Here is a 25,810-nt window from a genome sequence, read left to right as displayed (position 1 = left end):
GGATATCGCAGGTCTACAGCCAAAAATTCCACTCCTAATATCCTTCCTATATTTCTCTGCATCACTACACAGTATCAGAGAGCAAAAACATCTGGGATTCATGTCAAGCGTGCAATTAAGCACTTACATTCCCAAATCGAATTACACAGGGGAACGATTGATAAAATGACCAATTGCCCAAGTACAATCACATTAATCCGATAACACTTTTACGGCCACAATTAAATTCGGTCATGGAGGCCGGTTTCAAAACCGCCCTTGGAGCATGTTCGAGTCTAAATTTGGAACACTTTTAGCTGAAACAGCTTTGTAAGAGCAGCACAGCCTCTTACTCTTGTTAAAAAAGATCTAAGATCTGTCAAAGGGAGACATGACTTCTTTTTTGCTTTGGTGTGCCACCTTGAAAACGAATGAATTGCCATTGAAGAAGTTGTTCTGCATTAAGGTGAGTTGGCAGCAGGTGGTGGGATAAATGAATGGCAATTTCCATACAATGGATACAAAAGCGGCTAAAAATATTAAATATTAATAAGAATTATTGGCAAAATTTGTATTCATTTACTAAAAAACACACAGTCCATTTATATCTATTCAATGCATTCGTATGAAACATATGGGTACGCTGAGCTTGGTCTATGTACCTTACTTTTCTCTCATTGGACTGCTGTATTTATTTGTACTTAAGGTTAACAGAAGGCATCATGGTGTGACCATCAACAGCTGCCCACTTCAAAATCACCTCAATAAAACAACACTAGTTATTGTCCAAAACACAGACTACATAATGGCTTAACTCTTGGACATCTTAGACCTTTTAAAGGTCCATAGTGCATACTACTGACAAATATTTGCCATTAATATCCATTTCAGATTTCTATACTTTAGTCCACGTCAAGTGACCTTCAAGAGCATCTAATGTCTGCTGATCTGCGTGGTTACAGATAGAAAGTGGAACTAATGTTTAAAATCGCCCATTTACTTACAAAGGGTATAGCTCCAAATGACTTTGCCAAGTAAGGGATGTTCCGACCCGGGCGACATACTTTGTTGACCCTGGAAATGTTTTTGTTAAAAAAAATCCTATAAGCTTGCCCAAAACCTAATCATTATGTATCCCTAAAATCAGAGGGAAATGATAGGAGAATAACAATAATGTAGAAGCACCTAACCCTTCACATGGACTGTAATAGTATCCCTCAAATCTGATTGGTTGATTGAAAGGTCATCCCTTCAGGGACAACAATGATGTTCATTGCTGTACAGATCCACCAGAAGAAGACCTGTTCTCACAATGCCAATTCTGCGGCATCGTTTATGAAATATACAGCAATATATTTCCCAAGCCATGTTTGATAACTATGACTATGATAACTATGTAAAATAAGTTGTTTACATGCCTTTCTTATTTTTAAATGTTACAGCATCGAGTTTTATAATGATGGCAGAAAATGTGTTTTAAAGAAGAATTCTGAAAATGAAAAGATAGCCCTGCTCTGAATAAACATTGCAATGCCTCCGAACAGATATCTGACAGTTGACAGCTTGATAAACCTGAAAAATATGAACCTGAAACCTGAGGAAAGAAGCTGTTGTTTCCAGGTCGACAATGCGATCGATGCACCTTGACTGGAGATCAATACTGCATTGAACATTTAATGATTGACAGTTATCTCATCAAGGGCACTCAGAAATAATGACAAATAACGTGTGCTTATTCTGTTAAAGCACCTTTTGCCTGAACATGCCTCCTGGTGCCTGCTGGGAAAACCCATTGATCAATACTCCGCCGAGATGGAGTGCTCAGATATGGCCTGAAATTTCAAGTTTTGTTTGGTAAATCACATTGAAAGAATTCTTCGATGAGCCACACGACTATTATTTGGAGCCGTGTACAGACAGCAGCAAAGATGGTGTGTAAAGCAAAATAACGTTCATTAAATGTGACGTGCTTCACGTTCATCGTGTTACATGTCAATATCTCATGAATGTTAAAATCATGTGCTCTGCAGCCTCTGTTCTGTGACTCCCTAAACTCAGCAGCCCATGTTTATGCGCTGTGATTGCATTTTTCTCTCGCAGATTTTCAAAGCATAAACATTTTCTCACCGGAGCATTGAACAGAACAATGCAGTGTTGGTTTCCATCCAATTAACACCAAACAATATGCTCACATACGCTCTCGATATGCATTTCGCCCTGTAGTTTATAATGAGGGAGACGGGTGGTGATGTTGGTTTTCAAAGGCTCTCGTCATTTCTGTTGAATGAATCCTGAGAGCTCTGAAGGCTGATCAATACCTCCTGAATGACTGACTGTGGCATTTAAAGGCAATCCCCACATCCTGAGCGATGCCAAATGGAAGAGAGGGATTGTGCACCTTTTTTTATTCCCTTCCCTTTGGCGCGTCTCATCAGAATGCAGCCTGATATCGATTGCTCTATAATGCGCCGGGAACATGTGGAGAGATTAATAATGAACATGATGTCCCCTGTATTCAAGTGCTCCGATTGGACATCAGACCACAGTTTACCACTTTGCAGCTCAATGTGTCCAATTGCCCAGTTAGATAGGAAGAGGCCAGCTGACTGACATTGACCAATCACAGTTCACTTTCATATCTGGTTTTGTCATCATAAATTTGATAATAAAATCTGTATAGACTATCCATACAAAATAGAACATATACTGTAGTTGGGCATAATTTTCAAACAAGTATTTATTAAATAATATTAAAAGTGTGAAAACTGTACTTTTTTGTTTATTTACGATCCATCAACATCAACAAAATTAGCCCCAGCAATATTTAAATTATATTTAAATATTTAGTCATATCAATTATCAATAGTTATAATAATTATACCAATTATTATCATAAATAAATCAAATAAATACATACATTATTATTATTATTATTATTATTATTATTACAGTATTTATGTGATTATATTATTTATTAGTCATTTTTAACATTCATAATTTTAATAATAAGTAAAACAATAATTTATTTTGATAATAAAGCATTCTGCATTGCTAAACATCGTAAGCCGAAAAGGAAATAAACTACTGGGTGCGGAAGCGTTTTTTGTGCAGCCAGCCAATCACATGCAACTTGACATTTAAAAAGCTCCATTTTTTGTGTGCAATACGAATCTGATGGTCCATGAACAGCATGCCATCTGAGGTTCAGGGTAGGCGATAGAAGATCACAATATAATGAGACAATTATCCCATCACATGGCAATTCACAGTTCTGCTAAAATAAACTTTCATCTGTTTTTGAGCCGTCACGGTACCTACAGGGATCGTTCTGTTTGGCGCAATGTTCTTTTGTCATACGGCCCTGTGCCTATTTCCTGTCGTGCGTTATTGTAGCCTCACAGTTTGACCATTTGCCTTTGGCAAAGCTTTGTCTGTGAGAAGAGCTTACTTATCTCCAACAGACCAATGAAGAAAAAGGGACAAAATTACAGTCGTCCATCACAGCAATCCTGTACAGTTTAGCATCCACTTTGTCTGGGAACAGCAAAGAAAATCCCTAAAAGTGCTCCACAGAGCTGATCAAATGGACAGGAAGTGGGTCACGAACCAGGGGACTTTTCTAAAGCTCATTTATCTATTGAAACACTTCTCTCTCTTCACACATGGAAAAATTCCACCTGCACCTCATCGAAATTAAGTTTCATTTGTATAAAACAGGGTTGCCATGCAGAAATACAAATCCGTTTTTCGTATTATTCAAATGTCTATCAATCATCATTTAATTAAATATACTGTATGAATCATAATTTACTAGTGGATTCATTTAAAAAGATCAAATGCAACATAATAATTTATACTGCTATATAAATATAAAGTCCTAGCATTGTGGGATAAAAATGTTTACTCGTGTCACATCTATAATATTATTAGTAATTATTGCAATAAGTTGCAATACTGTAGATATTACAGTGAATTACAGTTCTATAAAAATGCAGTACAAACAGACCAAAATACAAAAATACAGTAAAGTACCGTTTTGTAGCTATACAGTAATATTTTGTGTACCGTATAATCTACTACAGTACAGGTACTGTAAATTGAAATACAGTAACTTGCTGGCAACCGTGCTGCCAGTAACTTACTGTAAAAATACAGGGAAATCGTTAACAGTGTATGCATACAATAACAACCCAACACAATAAATGAATTGCGCAACTTTAAAGGATTACAAATAGAAAGCTAAACCATCTACAAAGGTGTCATTTTTCATTCGAAGTGCACTAATGAGGTATCATAAAGACAGTTGAGTTCTCCTAGCAAAGGTCAGAAATATGAAAGGATTGTGTTGGGAATGCGTACGTGCATCTGTGATCAGCAGTTTGTGTTTTATATGCTGGTATACGCATGCAGTCATTACTCACTGTTCATTAAACCAGCGTGCAAAAACAGATGCAGTTTTCGAAATGCATTCTAATAAACGGCTAAAGTTGGCCCAGGTCGCTTTAGACTGAATGGGAAATCTGTCAGGATTCTGTTCCGGGGAAAACTTTGCACCTCACAAATTGTCGAAATCTGTCCTTAGAATAAGTATTTTTTGGTTCACTTATTCGCCTTGCCTCAGCAACTTTGTTGGCTTTAAGAGCCATATGATGTGCTTAGTCAGCAGGGCCGGAGCTGTAGAGTCATTCTAGGGGCAGCGGGTTTTGTCAGAGCCCACAGGTCATGCCTCTGTACCTCTGCTCGCCCTGTTCTCCGGTGCCCTTGGGAAAAATCATTACACTACAAAGTACAGCACTACCTCGGCTGTCAAAGCTAATCAAGTTTTAAATTTATAGTTCAACGCCTTGTGCCGAGCTTATTATCTCCCTGCCACCAACCCCGAGACGGTGAAGCAGGTTTTCGCTTGTAAATTAAAGACAACATGACATCAAAAGAGACTCTATTTACTTATAATAAAAATGTTCCAGGTCTTATGGTGCACGATTCATCAGGCAGGTTATTTCAAAGAAAATAAATGTTTGTTTTTATAATTGGTCATCAAAATCGAATAACTTTTGCGACCTCCGTGCAGATGGGGAAAAAAGAACTGTCTATAAGAAAAATGTGAGAGGTACTTAAATACCCTTACAAAAACTAACCATGGTTTTGCTACAGTAACTATAGTTTAACTATGGTAATTGTTGTAAAACCACGGTAACCACAAATGTACTATTGTCTTACTAAAGAAACCATACTTCAACCATAATAGTTAAACTATGCTAATACAAATAACAATCCACAAAAACAAATTATACTTGTATTTTTACTATAACAAAACCATGGTAAACCAAATGTTGCTGACATGATTCTAAAGAGTTTATTGCTATATACTTTACATAATAACAACAACAGCGACAGTTGCTATCAGCAAACACCACTGATCTCTATTTATGACTGGATTATTTGCATTATACAGTACGTTGAGGTGCCTTGACTGATCTAATGTTCTCTACTGTTTTAAAGATGAAAAATTGAGGTGAAGCCATAACAATAATAATGCATCACGGTGGCTTCAACGTTACAATGTTTCGATGTCATAAGCTATCCAGATCTTTAAAATAGCAAGCACCCTGTCTCTACAATCTAATCAAATAAAACGAAAATTGACACATTTCACAAAACAATAAATGAACAAAAAACTCTTACAGTCCTAATGGCTTTCTTGTGTGTTGCACCTTTGTTCAGACCACGGTCAGCATCCCCAATCAACTGGGTTGCCATGGAGACCGTTGTATCCAGTTAAAAGCAGCGGTGGAAGATGACCTAAGGCAAGATCTTCTGCTCTTTCAATTAGCCCTCTCCCCCTCCCCCGTCTCACTTTGAGAGTGGGGGGCATAGTCTTTTGTTAGAGAACAGAGGGTGAACACTGTGTATTGAGCTCGTACAGTGTGTGCGTGTGTGCGTGTGCGTGCGTGTGCGTGTGTGTGCCAGACTCCATCAACAGGGAACACACACACAGTGAAAGCAATTACCTTTAGTCCGCCTCAACTTCCGTTGTTCTCCCCTCATCTCATCGCTCACTGTCGCATTGTTTTGTTGGGAAGCTCAGATTTACAGCTGCAGACAGAATCTGGCAGGAAATGTTGAATAACCGCTAAATCTGCCGACTTGTGTTCTGTTTTGCTGTAAACAAAACATGAAACCATATGAAAAGTCACAGCTCAGCTGTTGATGCAAAGCAGGGCTGTGGTTTCCAGCAAGAGTCCTGATACATTTAACAAAGATCAAAAACCGGAAAGAAATTTTTCCTATATGGGAGCTCGTCAATGGGGGGCAAAATCTGTCTAGTTATAAGCATTCTTCCAAATATCTTTCTCTGAAAAATCCATGTATTTAAACCACAAAATCAGTTGCACATTTTGAACTTAACCTTGTACTTGAGACAGCTTGCATAAAGCATGACTGTGCTGTAAAGCATTGGGGAAAATCTTTATATTACAGAACACCACATATCTACGACTGCCAGCGTGCTCAAACATCTCTATAACAACATACTGTGAATGGAACCCATTAAATCACAAAGGCAATCTCATCATTAGCACAACGAATGATTGACAGGGTGGAAAGCTTCTTTATCCGTAAGAAAGAGAATGCAGAGGTGAACACAGTTTGATCTAGAAGAGACATGTGGACATGTGAACATCTGGGTGTCATTAGACAGGAACAAAACAACTATTTCTGGAAAATGGTGGCCTTTTACCTTGCTCCTCTGAAGCTGAACGACAATTGAATTGATGTGTGTTTTATTTGTCCGGGACCAATTTTACAGCAAAATCCATGTGAAAATATGATCTATAGTTTATTCATTGACACTGAGGTCTAGGGAGATGATATGAGAAATAAGAGAGATTTAATGAGCATTACATGTATATAATGTCATGTAATGTATATTAAGTTGGTTGAGCATCTGGGACAGGGTCATGGTCTATAAACAAATAGTATAAATAATAATAAATTAGACATTTTTAATTGTGTAGTATAAAATGCATTGGGATTAACGGTTGTTTGTATCTTAATAATAGAGCTAATTATAATATTCAAAGAAAATTAGCATTCAAACCATATTATAATAAAAATGTGCACAACATACCAACCAAAAGCAATAAAATGTTAATGGTAAATATATGTGAAAATGGCTGAAAATTTGTCCATTTAGGCACAATGGAAAATATGACGCTGAGATAAACATAGCCGATATACTGTATAGCGTATCACATAGTGCTAAGCGAATAAACAAATAAACAAAACCTTCATCCACAAATAACCACCCTCAGGTTTCACAGGAATCACACTGAGCCGCAATAATTTCTGATTTTATGTGCTGAGGATAGAGTATATTTCCCAGAGATGTGTTGCAGCTCAGTAGAAAAACTTGTGAGGGCAGGGAAAATATAGATGTCTGCCCTTTTTGTTATCTACAAATGACAATTTTTAATGAGCAGATTATAGATTTATAGCTTCGTAAATGTGGATTAAAGGAGATGCCCTGTTGAATAGCAGGAAACATAATTACAGTGAACAATTACATTTCTTATGTCTGTCAACTGCAGCAAGAAGGACAATTAGGACATAGAATACTTTAAATCGCAGTTTTATGTTCCTTTCACTCCATCATAGACGTATTATTATGAAACCAAAGAGGAGATTTGTGAAAGTCAATAACACATTTAAACTCTTTTATATTATCTAGCGACCTGAGTTGTGTGTGACAAGTTATGTTTTTTTACAGGACACTTCACTGACCAGATTTTGAGTCGTTATTCTTAGATTGCCATTCTGATTTATTTTTCGGAGGTTTGGGTTGTTTTTAACAACCTTAAGAAGAATTATATATTACGCAAGGGACTACATTAATTAATTTGTTTTTGAATGAAGGATTGATAGGTCAGTTAAAATAAGAATGGATACTTAAAGCGGCCCTAACACACGTGGTTTCTGCCAATCTCATATTAATCTTGAGTACCTATAGAGTAGTATTGCATACTTCGTATCTTCGAAGAGTATTTAGTTTGATCACATTTATAAAAGATAGATACAGCTGTACGATTATTTCCGAAAGCATTCTGCGCGTGCGGGGGGATCTTTTAGCGCTGGGACGGCTCCATATATCAGTTTCAAACGATCTCGAAATCCAGCGTTATATCCACCGTTTATATAACATTCATAACCCAAATGCAGTGAACAAACAAACACATGAACTTCGTGAACGTATTCTCTCTCTCTCTCTCTCTCTCTCTCTCCTGCACACGAGTGAAAGTGACGTCTGCGCATGCTCCTTCTCCTGCTCTCCTTGCTGCCGCGTGCTTTTCCGGGAGAATTGTCCAATAAGGGACTAAGAAAAATTGTTACGACAGAGTTTTATATGTTCGAAAAAAACGTCCGAAACCTGTACGATCGCTGGGGGAGTGTATCTAGCACAGAGATACTACGTAATACGCACAACTCATTTTTTGATAAGTTGACCATGTTAAGCATGAGAAGACAGCACGTTTAACATTGTAAAGAAGTCAGAATGCATGACACACCCCTTTAAAGATATGTTGGGGAGGAGCCTGATACAGTTCTGTCAATCATTGGGCTGGTTCAAGATGAATCCTCTTTGTGCTATATTCTTTAATAAAAAAACATATAAATCTATCTATATATCAGTACCTTTACATTTACACATTTGGAAGATGCTTTTATTGTAACTAAAGCTAAAACTGAAATAAAAAATCTATTTATTTTTCACTTTTATCGCCATAACAAAAGAACATAACAAAATTGATAAGAAAACAAAATAAAAATGTAATAATATTTATTTAAATTAATAATTAAATTTTAATTTAAAATATTACAATTAAATGAAATTTAATTAAAAAAAGAAAAAATGCTAAAAACTAATATTAACATGAAAACTACAAATATAAAATTAACGCCAATTTCAATTTTTTTAAATGAACTAATGCAAAATGCATTCAATCTATAGGCTCTATAAGTCTAAATCATTTATATAGCAGTGACCTTCGCAATGTAACGCTCTACCTAAAGCTAAAGGAACATTTTTCATACTTTTAAGTATGTGAGTGCTTATTAATGACCTCATGAGCTCCTGACAAAAGCTTTATCTGCTCCTAAAGTCCTTTCTATTCAAACTACACAACCTGCACTTCCATCTTTATGTTCATTTAGCCAGCTAATCTGTCCCAGGATTTGGTGTAAACCGCTCACGAGTGCAATGCATTCCCCCAAACCCTGTTAGTGGGAAAACGTCTTATTTCCCTCTTATTTTCTGCTTCATTTCCTCCATTTCTCTCTCACTTTCACCTCTAAGATTCATGGTTTCTCGCTCTGTCAGAAGCAAGCGGGAGACAGGCCACTAAAAAAGGCTTGCTTTAATCTCCTTCAGCATATCTGTGAGAGTGAAGGTGACACATGGGCTGAGAAAAAGAAGCTGTGTTGTTCTACCTCTCTTGTCACTCTGTCCCCCTCCTGTCTGCCTTTTGACCCCAGGCTGTCATGTTACACGCCAGAACCACGAAGGGGGCAGCGCAGAGATGGACAGGTGAGACAATAGAGGTGGCACCTGCGGGCACCTGCCTTCTTGTGATGTCTTGGTCTTTCAGAGTCCCTTTCACTCGACGGGGCCAGATGGGGCGTCCTGGCAGACTGGGCTCTGTGTGCGGTCCGACTGATGCACACAGGATGACAACAGTTGGTTGGACAGTACAGTTCTCCACAATAAGGGCACGTAGAGGAATGTCAGACGAATGACTCCATGACGGACGGTCTTACTGCGATTCAAGAACCTTTCCAAAAAAGAAATAGGTTTAATATATACTGTATAACTTTTGAAAAATTATATAACATCATATCACAACACATTTAAAGATCTTTTTTTGGGGTGATCCTTAGCATTTTAGAGCCTGACAATGTCAGTTCTCTCTTTCACTATATGCAAAAGAGTGGAGAGGATTTTCTTTTAAAAATACTTTTTCTGTTTCACTGAAGTCATACAATTTCGGAAAGACATAAGGGTGATAAAATATTGACAGAATTTTTATTTTTGACTGAACTAGTCCTTTTAAACATTCCTTTTACTTCCAGATTTCCGAGAAGCCTTGCCGATTCCCAATCATCCTTTAAATCCACTTGGATGAAACCTCTGAGGTCAATTTGTACACGAACATCCATCATCTATCATAATTCCAATAATATGCTTTTTGAAGTGGTTCATCGGTTTCTCTTTTGATTTTTAGAGACTCAAAATCTCAATTTTTCTGCACACTATACAACCAACAGGCCTTTACTTAGAAATTGGATTCAGCGATGTGTATAATTCAGATACCTGGCTTTGACAAACACCCAGGAATCAGTGTTCATTTATTTTAGTCTGCTCTGTATTTTAGGCCATGTATTAGACAGAAGAGCCGTAAAGCCTAGCTTTCAGGAATCAGGCAGGGTTCAATGAAAGCATCTACTAACATGGCCAAGTTCTCTTGGTCACTCCCGCAGTGTAATACTGTAGCTGTAGAAAAGATTGAGAAGGAGAAAAAAAAGGCTGAGAGCCGAGCGATAAAGGTTCATCTCATTCTCTCACTCCACCGGCTCTTAATGCAGAGCCAAATTGCTCTCAATTGCTAAACAGGCATTTAAAGTGTAGCGTTCAGAATGTAGATTGATTGCTTGAAATTGAGAGGTTTTTACACTAGAGCTTTGGATCTAAGACTGTTCGACGTCAGAGTTTGGTTCATCTGATTGTTTTCCTCAAGAAATTGCCCATTTGAAGTCCATTTGAAAATGTAAAACTGTGAAACATACAATGATTTGTATTATTTTGTGCTGTTAGCTACGATAACCAACGTTGCTGCAGTAGGAAATCATTCTGATGATGCATGAAACTCTGAGAAAATATCTGTAACTTCTTAAAAGAAACAGAAATCTCAATAGTTTTAGATGTAGTAATTCAGCCTTTAGATTAAATGGAGAGCAAATTTAAAATGTTATGCCCTTTTAATATTTCTCCAAAGAAACTGACCAATATCAGATGCAGAAGTCGACAATGTCTCAAACCGCTTAGATTTGCACAGATATTAAAGGCTGCAATAAAAATCCAGAGATTTCAATAAGAACACGCATCACAATACCAAATTAACAAAGCTTAGTGATACACAGTAAAAAATAAAATAAATGTGAAACTTATCAATCATCTCATTTATGTTTGTTTTCCTGTTTCACTTCGCAAGATGTAAACACTGGTCCAGAGGAACTTCCAGTTTCATTTTAATTGAATTTATTTTTTAAATCTTACATGCATAAAAACAAAAATTTCTTATTGTTCATTCTCTCCTTTGCTTACTCCAGCTTTAATCTTCCTAGTAGCATTGCCTTGTAAACTAACGGTACTGTTTAGCGTGTTGACAAAATGTTTATATGCTCTCCTACTTGTAAGACGCTTTTGATAAAAGCGTCTGCCAAATGAATAAATGTAAATGTTAAATATATTCGTTTAACACATTGACTTGGTTATAAATGTTCTGTTGGTTGTATTTTGTTCAAACATTTGTGCTGTGTAAAAAAAACTGAAACTTCTTCTGGACCACTGTTGAACCAACATTGTATACGTCATCTAAAGTGGTTTATATAATGATATATATATTTATATTCAAATCAGATGAACCGTCAGTTGGAAACTGGACATTGGACGTTGGAAACGTTAGTTTGCTGTCATTTGACTTCCACCCATGTAAAAAAAATATGTGAAGTAACCGGCGATTTTATGTTTCAAACTGAGACAGTGATAGAGAGACAAAAGTTACAGATTGCAACTTTAACGAAAATATTAAAGGACACATATGACACGGCTAAAACGAATATTATTGTTTGTTTTAGATGTATTGCAATGTGTATACACGATTTAAGGTTCAAAAACGCTGTATTTTCCACATACCGTGCATGTTTGTATCTCCTCTTTGCCCCGTTTCTCTGAAACGCACAGATTTTTGACAAAGCTCATTGCTCTGAAAAGCGAGGTGTGCTGTGATTGGCCAGTTAACCAGTGCGTAGTGATTGGTCGAATACTGCAAGCGTGTGACGGAAATGTAACGCCTCTTACCATATTTGAAACATCAGGTTCCTCTTCAATTGTACTGACAGGTACGCCCACCTTACTTGCGTATACATTTGGGCGGTCTTAGTCAAAGCATACCACGAACCGACGTAGATTTGTGGGGGTGTGGTTACACGAGGCGTTTCAGGCAGGTCTGGGTGAGTATTCGCTTTTAGATAGAATGCATCTTTTGTTACGACACTTTAATTTTTGCAATTTTACGTGTCTAATACATGCATGGGCAACTTATAACACACCAAAGACACAGAAAAACATGTATTCGCGCCATATGACCCTTTTAATATAAGAGTAATCTAATGAGACCTCCTGAGCTGCAAGAGTAACCTCTGAGCAATAAAAGGTTCTTTTGGGTGCTCTCGGGATAAAAGAACAGTCACTTACCAGCAGCGCTTTACTTTCAGACTAATAGCAGCATTCTGTTTGAGTCATTGCTTGTGGCGTACAGTCTCAAAATCGAAAGGCACCATTTTCCCATCGGGGGGTACCAAATGTAGATGGTGTACAACACGTTGCTCATAATGGAAGCCATTCAGAACCCTCTTATGACTCCTCTCTGGTTATTCTTGTCCCCTGATAAGATCCCCTTTGTCCACCTGAACTGAGGAAAAATCTACTTAATCTTCAGTAGCACAGTGGGCAGACAAGATAGCGTTACAGGCCGTCTTTACGGTCTCCTCGCACCTAAAAAAATGGCCAGGATTTCTCATTATCTCTGTCTTTTTGAAGTTCAGAAATAGAATAGGATCTGGCAGGTACGACCCGTGTCTGACAGGACTTCACACAGAGATCTGATCAACACGCTATAAGTCTGCTCAGCTTGAGGATGCTGTGGGACATTCACAATCAAAATTCACAAAAGCCTGCAGTGATGGGATAAAAGCCAGACCTACATTAGAAGAAATGACGTTGGCATTGCAGGAACGAGAGAGAAAAAAGCCTAAAATAACAGCGTTAGGATTTTCACAAAAGTGTAGTGCTTTTCTTAACATAATTCATTGGTATGCTGGTCAATGGGAGCCTTTTTCCCAGGCTGTTGATGACTCAATGAATAATGGATTTAAACAGTTCAATAAAACATTTGGCTCGGGTTGGACCAGGTGCATTTTAACGCATACGGGTCTGAACCAATGTCACCCAGTCCAAGCTCATTCACCTAAACAGCCAGAGATCCAAGAGTAAATATGCCAAATGTCAGCAAGTGAAATATTTAAAAACTAAATCTTTCTGATTAAAACGGCTGATGAAAAACATTGCTGTTCCTTAGATCTAAAAGAATCAGCCTGAATGAAAGTGTTCAAGGGGACAATGGCTATACATTTTAAATTTATGTTTCATGTTCACATTCATGAATGAAGTTTAATTCCCTTATTATTTCTTCTTGACAAATATGAAAGAATCTTATTAAAGGAATTGTTCACCCAAAAATGACATTTCTGTCATCGTTTACTCACTCTCATGTCATTCCAAACTTGTATGGTTTTCCTTCATCTGCATAACTCAAAATAAGATTTTGTATTTTCACGAACGTTGGTAACCAAACAACATTTGACCCCATTGACTTTCCTTATGTACACAAAACAGAAGACGACTTTCACAGAAGAAAGAGTCATATACAGGTTCTGAAAAAAAATTGACTGAATTTTTTGGGGGTGAACTATCCCTTTAAGCATCCCCAAGCAAATTTCTATTTAGCATCTAGACTGGCTCTAATCTGGATTCAAGCATGCTTTGTTTACATTTTAGAATCCCAAGAAGACATTGATTTTAACATTATAATTATATGAAATTAAATGACATATAAATTATTATAAATATATTCTATCTAAATTATTTTGCATTAAAGCCCCAGTGAAATCAAAATGAAAGTTTTTTTCCTTTTATTAAAAATAAGTTAACCTTAAGGACGTCAATTAACTGATATGCTCCTACACACTGACAAAATTCCCATTTAGAAGATATAAGTGTTCAAAACTGAAAGTATGGCACGTGCGCTCAAAAACACCTAGAAATTCCATGACATCACGCTACACTTCAGCCTCTCGTCCAATCAAATCCACTTTAGAATCCAAAGAGTCCCGCCCACTTCACTATGAGAGCGGCGGAAGCGTCGCCTCAAATCAGCCACTTGTTCGCACATTTATTATGTCCTACATGGTTCATGACTCATAATGCACTAGATGGGAGATGGGGGATGATCCAGACAGTGTAAACATTAACGGCTTATTTTCGCGTTAGTGTCACGTGAGCGGTTGCCCGTGAGTGTCCTCCGGTTCAGATACATGATCGCACAGAGCTGATCACCCGCAAATCCACTGAGAAAACAAAATGTATCTGACCCGTTTAAAGTCTACACAGAATGTTGTATGTTAAGGCTATATGAAAAAGATCGGATATCGCAGCCTTGATGAGTAAAATTCAATTTAATTTATTTATATAGCGCTTTTCACAATGTGCATTGTTCCAAAGCCGCTTTACAGGAGCAAATAAGAAAAACACAAAAAAGGTCAAACACAGCACCGTGCATGGTGTTTATACTGTATAACAAGCAAGATCATTCTAGCAAATAATATCTAATAAATGCAGTCTCCCGGTGGTTTATTTAGCATATTATGCATTAAGTGAAAGCTTGGCTGAAAAGATGTGTCTTTGATCTAGATTTAAATTTGGAGAGTGGCTAAATTTGGCTATTCCAGAGTTTAAGCTCTACCCCCTTTGGTGGATTTAGTTATTCTAGGTGTTATCAAAAGTCCGGAGTTTTGAGATCTTAGAGATCTTAGAGAAGACAAACGGCAGTGTCACTCACCAATGTAAATAACAAGCTTCAAATGACACATCACTGGTACCACTGATCTTCCTATTCTTTTCAATAGACTTTTACACCACTGTCTGTGGCTATTATGCTGTTAAATGCAGCTTTGCATGCTGACTGACTGTGTGCCGTAAACGAAACGCGATTGGTTATTTTAAAAGGGGGCGGGGTCACTCGATATGTCTCGTGCTCCCTGCATTTTTCAGTTGAAATTACGTCAACACATCAAATAATGCTGCGCGTTCCAAGGCGGTTAAAACAGTCAATTCCAACACGTACATATAAAAACCGAGCTGGAACACTTGCATTGTCGTGTTTTATTGTATAATGACACTTTTTTGCATGCTGCTTTATGTGTGAATGTTCACGCACATAAATACATGTATATTTAAATGCATCTTCATGTGTGCTTTGGGGGTTTATGAAGTGGGGTGGTCCTTCTCAACCTCCTTTGGGAGATTTGTTCCTCCACTAGCCTGCTATGCCAACACTGTTTTCACTTTCGCTCAGAAACTGGTTTAAGTGGGCCCCTGGAGGCCTCGCCTCTCTATGTATCCAATGTACTTTTTGAATTTACTTAACAAAATCCTCTGGTTGCAAATGGAGAATGAACTGAAATCAATGGAAACATAATCACGGGAGAGCGACCGTTCGGCGGTCCTCCATCTGCTGACCTTGCGTTGTCTGAATCACCATCGATTTTCAGAAGAACGACGCAAGAAGGCGAAAAGTGCTACGCTGTTGTAATAAAGCGTTGAAAGCGTTTATTTCTAAAGGTATAAAAGCAGTGATATCTTTTCAGCTAGTTCATTTAATTTTATAGCACATAAGAACACATTGGCTGTGGAATATACAGTAAGAGTGTTTCCACACTTCACTCCACCACGTATATTTGGACCAAGCAAGCAAATAAAACTTGGATAGACTTTGTACCATAAGCCTTATAAACCAATAATTTAATACAATTTATTTAGTTGGCAAGTATTTCCAAGTTCCAAGCATTGAAAACTAAAACTAAAAACCAGAGTGCTTTTATAAAAGCAGCTGCTTTAACAAACCGAGTAAGTTTATAGGCCTTAAGCAGTCTGAATATTTACCAGCTCACGCTGTCGAAACACTACATTTGCATTTCGTTTCATGCGCCTTTGTTGTGTCATCATGGATGCACGTGCGAGGTTTCGTTTTACTCTCAGGTGGAGTGAAGGTTATGTTTTATTCATCTGCGAGTCCCCACAGAGTGTCTTTTGGCTTCCTCCACCCTCTCCACGCACAGCATTCTTCTCTGACAGCCGCATGCCAATGAGGTGCGCGTACCCAAAACTATTGCGATTGGGATCCATCTCCTGCAAAACAAACTGCATGGAGAGAATGTAAATAAGACTTTATTTATCTCATCGATATCATCCTTGTTCTTCCACACGCCACGTCAGTACCTTCCTGCATTTCCAATGTTGTGGTCTGCCTTTATGTGCCTAAATAAATTGAATGAATTTGGTTTTATTTGCTGATTCATACCAAAGCAGAAAGCAACAGCCAATAAGGAAAGAGTGATGTGATCCGAGTTTGCATTAGGATGGGTGTTACAAAAGCCTTCTCGCGGTTAATGTTCTCCATCTGTGCGTGTGCGTGCGTGTGTGCGTTTGCGTGCGTGTGTGAGAGATTACATTAATTCCTCCCACAAGATTTGCTTCACTGTACATTGGATGTCTTCCACTAATATATACAGTGTCAGTGTTTCTTTAAATAAGAACACTTTTGGCCCTGTGGATGTCAGAAATTAAACTTCCTTAAAACATACATACAAATTTACAAGTGTATCTATCCAGCAGTGAATATACATGCGCCCACAGGAGAATGCTGTCAAATAGACACTTTTTGCCTCCTTGGTAGCCAAGCATACTTGCTTTAAAAACGTATATTAGTAGCCAACTTGAATAAAAAGTATATATCATTTCCACAAATTAAATATTCAAATGGTGCATGTGGGTTTAGTTCTTTAATAATTAATATTTTAATGGTTAATGGAAGACTTTTGAAACATCAGGGTAACTAGTAAAATGATTAAAATATAAAAAAAGATCAAATCCATAAGAATTTTATAAGAAATGTTTATCATCTCTCGTTTTTAAGAATTACAAGACATAAACATGTCAAAAAACGTTTTAGCAACACATTCTCACAGGAATATGTAACTATTTTACGAGGTGGCTAATTTGTATGAATTCTATACAATCTTACTTGTATGTTTTAGTATGATTTGCTTTTGCGCCAGTGACATTAGGTTTAGGGGTGGGGTTAGGGGAGGGGCTATGGGAGGGGCTTCAGTATTACTTTTTCTGATAATCATATATTTTTCTACGATTTACATTGTGCGAATTTATATGAATTAGCCACCTCTTAAATAGTTATGAATTGGTTGGTTTTGGCGTTACTGTCATATGATAAAATTAGCTTAAATAAAAATATTTTCTGAAAAAAAAAAAAATCTGAGACAAAAAAACATTTAATCAAACACTACAAAACACCAACATTCTCCCAAGTTCACAAATTCACTCTTGCACTTTAAGTTTCGTGCTTATTTTTCATTTTTGTTTTGTACCCAAGTGATATTTCATTGATTTTGTCTATTGACTTTGCTAAACGACCTTGATGAAAGTCATTAGTAAATATGTTCAGTTGCAGGATGGGATTGGGCTCTTTTTGCACATGTAGCTATACTGATATTAGGTTTTCATCAAGCAAGGTTATTCAAACGGCAAGCTGATAATAAGACATTAGAGGATTCAATTCCAATTAGCAAAATAATTTACCGTCATTTGCTAATCCTCTTATTGAGTTGCACTGCCGGCCATCGAATTGCATGATGATTTTCCATTAGCTAGGCCATAAATATTCATTCCTTTTAATAAGATGCCAGATTCTCAAAATTCTGAACAAATATATACACCCAGAACTGCACAAGGTAATTGCACGCGGAATGATTTAAAATGATTCAAAGACACGTGATTGTAATTTTATTGCAAGCCATGTACGGTGGAACATAATGTACTGAAGAAATATGGAATATTTGTGCAGTAACATCCTAAAAATGCGTGTAGACAGGAATATATAAAAATATACAAAAAAAAACTATCTTTATTGCACATGTAAAATATAAAATATAACTAAAACTGTCATGATTTGCATTCTTTGGCTCCTCCCACCTTCTCCCAGCATCCATTAAGAAATAACTCATTTCATGACTTTCATTCAGTGTCTCATCTAACAACTACATACTGTATGTACAGTATGCGTTTCAACGTCAATGCACTTGCAACGGCTGCATTTAACAAGCGTCATGTATCGCAGGCTGTCTGGTCTGCCGCTCTCCAATAATATGACTTGTGCACTTTTTCCTAACTCTCTGGAAGACAGATGGGCAGAGAGAAAGACAAGATGAATGACTGTCTGAAGGCCACAGAGACAGCTTTCACGCAACAATGTGGGAAGCGTCGTATAAACAGATCCACATTTCTGACAGACAGATTGACAGCCTACATCGACGCAGCCAAAGAGAACAAGCTCCCCAGCATCTGCTGTACGTTCTCGTCTTCATTGGGAAACCTATAACTTGAAATCAATCTGCTTTGATCTATCTCTGTCCTCCAGCAGCTTGGTGTAGTTTTTCAGACTATGTATTGGCAGAGTTCAGGCTTTTTTGGAACGCTGTGCCTGCAGAGCATTTGGATAACAGAGGCTGATGTCTTACGTTTACATTTAGTCATTTAGCAGATGCTTTTATCCAAAACACGGAACAACATTTTAAAACAAATCTTAATACATGGGGCATTGTGCAATAAAGGAGATTTTGGTTGTTTTTAGACCGTCGAAGGGATTTAAGACTTATACTGGAGTTTAAATCCACAAGACGGCGGATGAACCTCATCGGGATGATCTTTAACGTGTAATGCATCCAAATGCCACCCAGTCACAAAAATGTACGGGGGGTTTCATATCAAGTAAGTCTACAACAACATGAAGATGACTTTTGGGTTTGTGTATCATTATTCCTGGGACTGTTGTACATCCGCCCTTTGTCCCAGAGCGAGCCAGTCAATAACCTTCAGACCCACAGCAATGACACAAAACCAGGCAGATAAATGTGTGGTATATTGTACGCAGTTGTGTCCTAAGATGGCTTTTGGCTCATCGATTATCCAGAAGCAATGGAGTGGGTAATAGAGGTCACACACACGGGCAGTACCATTGAAACGGAGGAGAACGCTCATATTTATCTTTTTAGTCGTACAGGCACTGAAGAATCCGATTGCTTTGATAAAGCATTTTTTGCTGATGGAGATTGTGAGGTTGTTCTCTGATGGGGGATAATGACTGTGATTTAGTCAAAGCGTTCATTCATCGCTAATGTGTTTCAGGATTGTGGTGTTTACCTAGAAAACATCATATAAACGCAGTGAGATGGGGCTCGTATAAGCTGCTGTTAACAAAACGCACACAAAGCTCCTTTATTTCTTGCATTGCTGAACCCCTACACTAATGTCACTCTTTCTTTATTAAGCCGTGTCTCACTACATTAGTGTGGTCAATGCAAACAATGTTTAGAGTGTTTAAAGTGGGCCCTGTCCCAATTCGCAAACCAGATCTTAGTTTCACGTCTCAGTTGTATCTCAAATGTATTCTCAATTTTTACTTCTTCTGCAGAAAACAAAAGGAGATATTTTGAAAAATGTTGGTAAGCGAAACAATGGCGCTACCCGTTCTATTGTATGGACGCAAAACCACAGCAAGTGGGTACCGCCGTGGTTCGCTTGCCAACATTCTTCAAAATATATTTTGTTTTCTGTAGAAGAAAGAAAGTCATACAGGTTTGAAATGACAAGAGGGTGAGTAAATAATGACAGAATTTTCTTTTTTGGGAGAAGCATCACTTTATGGCATCAGGACGTGCTGTGAATAATAAAGAACATCATTAAATAATGTTGCTCTGACACTAGGCCTGACGTAAACCTCCAAGCAAATGTGTGAAAATAAAACACAGAACGAAAAGATTGCATACATTTTCATACAAGCGAGGTCAAATCTCAATGATTAAAAGCACAAATGCTACCGAATGCTTCAAACATGTAGGTTGGCTGACAACAATCTGGAGTGATAAAGACGTCGTCTGTTTGAAATCATACAAAAGACTTCATGGCAAATGTCAAGAGGTTTTTTTTCCATCATAATATCAAGATAAACTGACTGAACCACAGCAAGTCAGAAAAGTAAATGAGCACAGATAAAAAAAAGTATTAACATTTGTTTTTTTCAGGAATGTATATGTTTTCCTCACTGACATCACCCTTTTATCACATATGCTTTTATCACAAAGTGTTCCTTCCCCGCTTCCCACTTTCTTCAGAATGTGGTGCAATTTAAGCAAAATGTCAAAACAATGCATGCGAGGACTACTCACAAAGACTGTATCTGCATCTGAAGGTCACCACTTCATTCTTGTGTCGGGGAGGATTTAAATGAACACTCTCGTCATAATCGCTGTAATTTCTTCCTTTCAAAACAAAATACAACAAAATATTTCTAATCCTAATCCATTTGTCTTCAATGTTTAATCCTCTTTATTGCTAAATGGCCCTGGCGCTTGATATGCTCCCTTAGGCTACCAGCTCTGACATAATATCAGAAAGTGTGCTTTAAGACATTTGAAGGTTTTTTGTAAGAATGAAGTCCAAAGTACCACAAGATGAATTATGAAGATCATGTGCTCGTCGACAATTCATATTCCATTGTACTGTATTCTACTGTATTCAATACAGTCGCTTTGGATAAACGTGCCTGCCAAAATATATTTTAAAAAGTGCTTACAAAAGTGTTACAGTGTCACTTCTTATCTCAAACACCTCAAATAAATACCTTTAACTCTCTGCATCTAGACAAACGTCCTTGCGCATCTTCTATGAAGCACCCAGAAAGACATTTAACACATACCATGCACTTTTTCTGTTTTACAAAAAATTCTGTCCTAAAATTAAAAGCAGACAAATTATGACGTAGGGAGAGTTGGATGCACTAAAAGGAAAAATATGGAGGGTGTGGTGTTAAAAATGCTCTCCGGGAACAGTTTTCAGAGTTCTGTTCTATATCAAACTTCTTCCGTCAAACAGAAAAGGTCAAAAGCGTCTGCGTACGCCTGCCGACACAACCTGGATATAGGAAACGCAGGTTGCCTGTAAGCTGTTGACCTTTCTCTGTTTACTCCTGGGATGGGGAATCTATGTTTAAACAGGAAAACCATGTCGAAGGACATGTAACTGCACTGCGGGGGCAGCCAGAGGTCTTTTCTGACATCATGTTGAGGGTCCAAGAACTGTCATTATTGTAGGAGTTATATACATTCATAGAAATACACTCAGTGGTTAGATTTGTTTTTCGTATAATTGATTTTAGAAAGAAAGTGTGTGATCTTTTCTAAAGGACACAAGTAGGAGGTTTAATTTCCAAGCCTGTTACATTAGTCATGTCATTAAATCACGCTTATAAAAACATTGAAAGAATGTTGAAAAAACATTGAAAAAACTGCACATTGACGGCAAAACGACAAATCGGCAAAACTTTAATATCAGTTCAGTCATTTCAATATTTTAGCTTATTTTACCTAACAACACAATTGGGCTCTAATATTAATGTGTAACGCTTAAATCCAAATTACCTGTCGGTGAACAAAATCAAAGCTCACTAAATCACAAAAGCGAGTGAAAAAATTGAGCTGGGAAATTATTTTTTCACCGTTTGAACCTGTAAAAGAATGTTCAGTGTTACTTTGTCACTTATTACATTCACAAAGCTTCTTGTCAAGGTTCTTCAGACACATTGCAGTGAGATCTGAAAAGACAGAGCCACATACACTCACACTCACACTCTACGGTCTACATTTTTATTAGTGCTAAAGCAATAAAAGCACAGTCACAAAGAACTGATTTTACAGTCATAAAGAAATCAAATCATAATACTGTATATAGTACTGCTCAATGATCTTTTATGTTGCTATACCTTGAAAGCTTTATTTGTTTTAGCATAAAATAACAACTGGTACTACTACAAAAAATACTTTTTTAAAGTAACGTTCAAGTGTTTTTTAAGTGTTCTTTATGTAGTAAGTATATCAATGTGCTAGCAGTATAGTAAGTATTTGTATGATTTCAATACTACTTGGGACTACATTGGCCCACTTTTTAGTTTATAAAAGTATATTTTAAGTATACTTTAATTGTAACAGTAGTAAACTTAGAGTACACAACTATGTTTTTCATTTGAACTGCAACTATACTACAAACTATCATAGGTATGCTGATAGCTTTTACTAGTTCAATACTTCTAGCGCATATTTAGTTTATGAAAGTACACACTTTAAACTAAACTCAGAGTAAATAGTCGTTTAGTATGCATTTATACCGCAAGTTTTCTTTAAGTGTAATGTCATATTTCTATTTTACTGTTGTATATATTATTTTTGCACTTTAAAAATGGTTTTCTTTTTAAGGGTATTCTTTTTTGTGCTGTACTTTAAGTAAATTATGACGATATTATCACCTTGTATACAAAAGATCAGATAAAAACCTTCTTATTTTTGTTTTAAAGAAGCATACTAATCTTTTTTGTATGGGAAGAGCCTTACTGTAATATACTTACTGTTTGTAAGGTGTAAAGCAAAACCATTCCGCTGTTACAGTGGACTGAGTGATGGGGTGACAATTACAGCACGGAAGTGCACAAGGAACCAGATTGTTTCATTGTCGAGATAAAAACAGAACTCATCTGCTGAGCCCATGTGAATTGACAGCGACAAACGTCGATTTCACATGCAGCGCACACTTACCCGCAGACACGCGCACAAATGTGCATGTAAACACACACAAATGTTTCTAATATCAGCCCAAATAATAGGGCTTCAGGGACCTTGTTATCCTGTTCTTTTCTTACACGCGGCACAGAAAGCCGAGGCGGCGGCGTCGCATGGCGCCGGAGCATCTCCCTGATGAAAAGCCTGGCACCTGTCTGATGTCACATCAACACAAACACACACACACTGCTGTTATGAACTACAAATACATACCGATAATTGGGAGGTGATATAATAAGGCATTCCAAATAGCATTTCACGATCACTTTTGCCTGTTAAAACACGTCAAATAGTACCAAACAAATGTGAGCTGCAATGACGTAAATTATAATGTTCTTCTGTAGCAGGCCATCTGCATCAAGTCTGAGCGGTCAAGATCTCCACGTTTTAGAATTTACTGGACAAAAATCACCAATTTAGGCAAGGAGGAGGGATAGTTTACAAAATAAAACAAAATCATTTATCAACCCACATGTCGTTCAAAATATGTTGGAACACAAAAGAAGATATTTTGAGAAATTTCTCAGCAGTTTTGTGTTCATATGGACGTCAATGGGGGCCAGTGTTGTTTGGTTATCAACATTCTTCAAAATATCACAACCCTATATGAAGTGACCAAACATGAGTGACCAACATTAGGTGTCCTCAAAATGAATATAATCAGAAATCTATGCCTTCTCAAATGTATTAACGCCATGTGTTCAAATCTGATAGACCTAATCTGCCTTGTGTCACATATCTAATGGGCTCTATGCAGGCTTGACATCCGCGTTTAACGGTCAGAACCCTATGCAGTTTCCGGTTGGGGAGACTTAAAGCAGAGAGAAATGGAAAAATTAGAAAATAGTTCAATTTAGCAGATGCTGTACACAGCAGTGGTCGCCTATATAGAAGTGCTGTTCTACCGTATTTGAAATGATACTTTCATAAGTTAACATTTCGTTTTACCATTCGAATACCTTAGAACAGCAAACTCCTGTGAAACGTGGAAGTCCCACATGCATAGAGCCCATTAAGTACAGCTCAGAACATATATCCTGCAGGCAAGCCCAAAACCATAATCTCAGGCAAATGTAAACACACACATGGCTGTCAGTGAATGGGATGTGCACACACACACACACACACACACACACACAATGAGATGTGTGGTCAGGACATTAGCTCTCTCTAATTCCAGTTTTATCTCCTGCTGCAGGACCGAGCGTCTGATAACCTGCAGAGCAAAGATCACGTCCCACAGGACCTTCTGGATTAGCACTCGCATGAAACTCCACTAATTATAAACCATACTCACCCCTTAAATAAAAAAATACATATAACACACTAAACCAATACACAGGTCTATTTCCTATTTTTCTATTTGATTTAGTTTTTTATTCCAAATTATCTAAAACATAACATAACATAAAAAATCATAACATAAATGTTATCATTTTTTATATTTTGATTAGTTGTTGATGACATAGAAATAGGACTCTTAGATATTTCTTTCTTTAAAATTTTTCAAAATACGAAAATGTTATTTTTAGGTTTAAATTAGGTTTTGAATCACAGATTTTTAATGTGAACTCAGACATTAGAGCCCCGCAGTATTTTATTAACTCATCCGAGTCTACGTTTCATACTTCATACTGAAGGTCTGGGGACCGAAAATCCTGTGAAATTCAACCAATCAAATGCTGACTTCAAGTGTTTCCAGAAAAGTGTGCCTTATGCATCGGACGTTTAACCAACGGTCTATGGGCGTGACGTCTGAGGCTTCGACTAACGTTTACCAACTTCTTTTTAACAAATGTTAAGAGACAAGAAAGAAAATGAAGGGACAGAACATGCAGCATCATTTTCAATGAGAAAAACCCCTCCACCCACATGCCAAAGATCTGTGCCAGCAAGTTTTAATGGATCTGCTAAACGCTGAGCTCTGAGAATCTGGCCATTGTTAGGCGTCTCATTATTCAGAAATCAATAGTGGAGAAAGGAGAAAAATCTATGGTTTTATATCAAACCAACCTTGCATCTGCTTGTTTTCAGAGCAGCTTTTTGAAAACTGCATCACAAAAAGGGACATGAAATTACTGTTCTCTTTTGTTAAAAATGAGAGTTTAAGTCACCAAATATTTTGCTCTTAACAGCATGCGAGTAATAAGTGCTTTAGTTTCCATTTGCTGAACAGGAAGCCAGAGTCTCACGTCCTACGAATACCATAATCGCAGCACTTTTAGACCGATCACGTCATCCATTCGGGACGTCAGCAATCTACATTTGTTTGCAAAGTCAAGAGAGAAAAATAAGAAATAAAGAGAGCGTGCTTCTGAGTCTGATTCAGATGCTCCTACGTGGCAGCATTTCTGACAGTTAGATGATCCCTCCCGGGACAAACCTTCCAAATAAAATCATACAGCAACTCATTAAAAAGAGCTCACCCTCGTAAGCCAAAGTGTCTGCGACGTATCCGCTTTGGGTGTCATCTCTGTTATTTGGGGTACAGGCTCCTCCTCAAATTACATCTGGGGCTTGTCTGACTTTGAGTGGCAGGAAGTCTTGGTAATCGGGTACAGGCAGATTTCCACAGACAGCTCATCAGGAGCAGGCAGCATCCGAGCGGGCCGAACATTTACTGCACTGATGCCCATCTGCTTCAGAGAGCCTGAGAAGAGGACAATTAGACATGCTTAAGTATAAAAAATATATAATTTAGCAAAAACAGATGCGATTACAAAGCTCACTTTTACAGAGCTCCCAGGAGCTTTAGAGATGTTATGAAATTTTAATGAACGTGCATTTGAAACCGGCCCTGCTGTTTTCTTAAAAAGCGATATAGTGAGAAAGATATCTCGGAGCTCATTTCCACATTAGTTTAACTGAATTCAACCCACAATTATTCATATTCAAATAAGCACAAATGAGTTTCGAATGTCTTTTACACATATTTCTCTTCTGTATTGTCATATTGTTTTTCAACAAACAAACAAAC

General features: G+C 37.5%; 1 long non-coding RNA gene across 1 annotated transcript; it reads right to left on the bottom strand.

Annotated features, from left to right (window-relative positions):
* Positions 1-6,004: 6,004 nt before the first annotated feature.
* On the bottom strand, positions 6,005-25,477 carry LOC130547264 (uncharacterized). The gene is made up of 3 exons (XR_008961859.1): positions 25,260-25,477; positions 9,466-9,806; positions 6,005-6,141 (listed from the first exon to the last, which is right to left on the bottom strand). It is a non-coding gene; the product is annotated as an uncharacterized LOC130547264 (long non-coding RNA).
* Positions 25,478-25,810: the final 333 nt, after the last annotated feature.

The sequence above is a fragment of the Triplophysa rosa genome, linkage group LG23, assembly GCF_024868665.1.
Source record: "Triplophysa rosa linkage group LG23, Trosa_1v2, whole genome shotgun sequence".
Lineage (NCBI taxonomy): Eukaryota > Metazoa > Chordata > Actinopteri > Cypriniformes > Nemacheilidae > Triplophysa > Triplophysa rosa.
This window is presented reverse-complemented; position numbering and strand designations above follow the sequence as displayed.